The following is a 4,331-nucleotide window of genomic DNA, read 5'->3' on the forward strand; positions in this document are numbered from 1 at the left end:
AAACGAATATGAACTCATATATTCAAGAATATGTATTAAGCTCCAACTACAATGGCCTGGTAACACTATATACATTAAGATGTACCATCTGTCCCTATAAGCTTTACTCTATAGTACAGGTAATACTGAAAATGACATGCATAAGCCAAGTCATTAAGCTGCTTGTTTCTGTAAATAAGTCATGGCCATTTGCTCCTTTTCTATCTTTTTAAAAATATATATCTTCCTTTAACTGTCTTTAAAAACAAGCAAAAACGAGCTCTTCAGGGCAGCTGTCCCCACCTTTCCTCTAGATGACCTCTTTTGCAGGCAGAAAGAACAAGTCACAAGTAGGAATGTTCACAACAATTAGTGCCTGTGCTATGAAGAGGTGAGGAGAGACTCTAGTAACTCATTGTCACTGGTGACCTTGATCTAGAGGCAATGGTATTTCTTCAACCTGAAGGAGTAGATGTTGATGAAGCCAGTGCCATCAATGGGCCTGCACCGTGAAGATTCTGGCCTGAGGCTGTACATAGGACTCTTGAAGGCCTGCATATCACTCTCCACCTGCTCCTGGGAGTTGGCTGTACAATAGCAGGCAAACTCATACAAAGGACTGTGCCAAAAAACCGGTGTATACCAGCTTGACAAATTTCAGGCCCAGGCTCTTCGCCATCCGTGGTGAAGGCGTGGATATCTAAGTGAAAGGATGGGCCCTGCTGGGCTCTCCTAGATATGTCAGGGTTTCATTCTGAGGGAGTGGCTCTCCACAATGTCCGTGTGGCCCATGCACAGCTGTCAGGTAGTGCCAACCTTGATGCCAGTCACCTTCACAGAGACTCTTTTCTCGATTATTCTATCTCGAGTATGTCAAGGCTGTTGGAGGCTTTGTGTCGGGGCAGCAAATGTTTGGTTCTTGGGGTTCTTCAGAAAGCTTGGTGGATGATATGCATGAGGATTTTGTCCATGTCCACAGGCTTTGGGCAGGGGTGCAGGTTGGGTGTGTGTGTGACTGTGTGACTAGATTGGAAATTCCCTGAGGCTGGGAATGCTCCATCAGGTTACTATGGCTCTGGCATCCTTCAGGAAGCGACCATCTTAACTCGGGAAAGTGGGAGGGGGGCACTGGCACCCGTGTAAGAACAATGCAGCACTTCACCAAAGAGGTGCCCAGGAGATAGTGGTCCTCGTAGAATGTGCTGGACTGGACAGTGGGCCAGATGAATCCCTCCACAAACACCTTGCTCATGCCCTCAATGAACACCTTTTCTGGTGCCAGGCTTCAGCACCTTCTTGCTGACTTCCTTGAAGTCCTCCTTCTGGCAGATGTTGGGCAGGTAGGCGATGGCGTCTCTGCCTTGCTCCAGCCACACTAGGATACAGGATGTCCAGACACCTCTGTAGGCCAGAACCATGGCACCCTTGCTGGACATCTTGTCTGGGCTTGAAAGAAGGTGTAGGGTTCCTGTGTTGGGCTCTGTCTTCTTAGATGAGCAAACTGCTCTGGTCACAGGCCGCAGTGACAAATGGCAGAACAGGGCCCATTTCTTTCTACAATGTCTATTTTCTTCCCACACAAGCAGAGACTTATAAGGTTGAATGATGAAAGACAAAATTCAGAAACACCTATAAAAAAAGAGAATATCATTTTTCTAAAATTCCAAATGAAGAAATAATTTTTAAAAATGTATTATCCAAAGAGGAGTTGGTGAGGATGTTGTTCTTAGTCAATGTTGTTTGTTGCTTTTCTAAATTTAAATAGATAATTCTTTCTTCCATCATGATCTTGATGATTCCCCATAAAAGATGAGTGAATTGGGTGTGTGTGGGAGGGTTGATGGTTTTGCTTTTTTTTTTTTTTTTGTCAGTCGTGGGGCTTGAACTCTGGGCCTGGCGCTGTCCCTCAGCTCTTCAGCAAAAGGTGAGTGCTCTACCACTTGAGACACAGTACCACTTCCCATTTTCTGGTGGTTTATTGGAGATAAGAGTCTCACAGGCTTTTTCTGCCTGAGCTGGCTTTGAACTTCTGAGCTTCAGCTCTCAGCCTCCAGAATAGCTAGGATTACAGGTGGTTTTGCTTTTAAGGTTTTGGAATTTTCACTTTCTAGTGAACTCATTTTCATCCTCAACAAAAGAGTATTCCCTACCATAGTCTCCAGATTCCCAAGTATACTAGTTACTTAAGTGTTCTTTTCTCTAAGAAGCCTAACAGAGGCTTCCCATCCTTCTCTTCTGGCTGCTGACCAACTGTGAAGCTTCTTACAATTTCTTGCTCTGAAAATTGCACTTTGTAAGTTCTAAGAAATGGTTCCCTATTGTTTTCTTGATGATTTCCTTTACCTCATTTTCTATGTTCTCTCTTTATATAAAACTACCTCCTCATTTGATCATATGAATCTATTTTCACATTCTAATTATCTTTGCTTTTTTTATACTTTTGTTCTATGTTTGGGAAATTGTATTACCTCATTATCAAAAGATCTTCCATTTTTTATTTTTAATCTTTAAACACCCTCTAAATTCTTTGGATATTCTCTTAATCCTATATTTTATTAAAAAAAAGCTTTCTTAAGTTTTTCTGAAAATTCCAATTGGAGAATATTCAAAATTCTCAGTGAAGCAAAACATGATCCCTCCACCATTATTTTTTTTTACTTTCCCTCCACCATTATTTTTTCCTCTCAAGTTTTTATAATCATCATTCATATTTTCTGTTTTTCTCAAAACATGGTGACCTTTGGAGTGTGTAAGCACTGAAGAATATGACAGTTTCCTTCTCTAGGTTTTCTTTGCTATATTCTGGAAAGGTTGTCTCTTCACTAGTCTCTTTCAAGGTGATGTTTCCAGAATTTTAGGTATTGTTTGGTGCATTCTCTGAGGCTTTATTGTAGAGCATATGTGTTGGTATGAGTGCCATCTGTGATTATGCCTGAGGTCCCTCAAGTATCAGAACAAAAAGAGTTTAATTCTGGAGGTAACAAACTTCAAAAATCAGCTCTCTACAGCCCCAAATCCAACATTAAATATTCTATCATCAGCCAATAGAAAAAAATAGAAAAAAAATGCAGGTGTACTAGAAATGTGCATTGTTTTCGTGTCCTTGTTTTCTAAACAATATAGAATGAAACTTATTTTTCATTACATTTACTTTGTAAATGATTTAAAGAACAGGAGAGAGTTGTTTAGCTAGTGTGTAAACACTATGCTATTTTATGTGAGACAGGCATATGTGCATTCGATATATCAATGTGTCCTGGAACCATTCACCAGCAGATACTGAGCGGAACTATATAGTTACCAATTTCAGACAATATTCCATCATCTTCCAAGAATGCAAGCAAGTTTGGCCATTTCCTGTTTCATCTCTGTGCAACTGCTGGCTTCTCTCAGAAGTGTTATGGAGACTCAGATTCCTTACTAGTCTCTGTGACCATATTCTTTTGCAAAATATTCTCTCTTTTTGCAGAGCACCAGGGCTCATACTGGTAATTCTAAGTATGTAAGAGGCTGAGATCTGAGGACTATGGTTCAAAGCCAGCCTTGGCAGACAAGTCCATGGTAATCTTTTTTTTTTTTACCCTAAAATCTTTATTGAGGTATGGAGAATGAGACGGAAGGAGGAATCAATGTCCATGGCTTTACTTAGATAAGTCTAAATTTTCTTTTTAGCTTCTTTTTTCTTTTTTAAATGTTTTTATTGTAAAAATACTGTACAAAGGGATTACAGTTAAATGAGTAAGGTAAAGAGTATACAGTTCCTATCAAGCATTGTTACCTCCTCTTTTGTTTTCCCCTAGCATCCTTCCCTCCCACCTCCCCAACTCTGAAGTTGTAAAGTTCATTTTAAACATAGTGTCTTGTACATCTCATTGTTACAATGGGTCAACCTGTATCCTTATTTCAGCATTTTGTTATTTCCCTTCCCCTCCCAAAATTAGAAAAAATGTATATACAAGATGCAGAGCACCAGAATCAAATACAGGGAAAACAGGGATTATACTGTGGGGGAAAAACATACCAAAGAAACAAAAAAAAATCACAAAGTATATCATAAATACATTAAAAACAATAGCAAACAAGAAAAAACCACTGTGTCCCTATCTTGGGGTTTATTTCACTTAACAACATCTTATATGGTCATATGTACATAGCTTTTTCCCTTTCTGCTTATGGTCATATGTACATAGCTTTTGCCCTTTCTGCTTGTCCTAGACATATACTAGTTATTGCAGATAAGGAAAACTATGGGACATATGTTTCTTTGGGCAAGGCTTACTTTAATATAATTTTTTCCAAGTCTATTTCCTAACAAATGGGGTGATGTTATTCTTTCTGATAGAGGCATAAAA

At 39.5% G+C, this 4,331-nt stretch overlaps 1 pseudogene; it reads right to left on the minus strand.

Moving 5' to 3' along the window:
• Positions 1-414: 414 nt before the first annotated feature.
• LOC122095723 lies at positions 415-1,415 on the minus strand (annotated as a pseudogene).
• Between the last annotated feature and the right edge of the window lie 2,916 nt (positions 1,416-4,331).

Source organism: Dipodomys spectabilis, unplaced genomic scaffold, assembly GCF_019054845.1.
Source record: "Dipodomys spectabilis isolate Male_0828 unplaced genomic scaffold, ASM1905484v1 ptg000015l, whole genome shotgun sequence".
Taxonomy (NCBI): Eukaryota; Metazoa; Chordata; class Mammalia; order Rodentia; family Heteromyidae; genus Dipodomys; species Dipodomys spectabilis.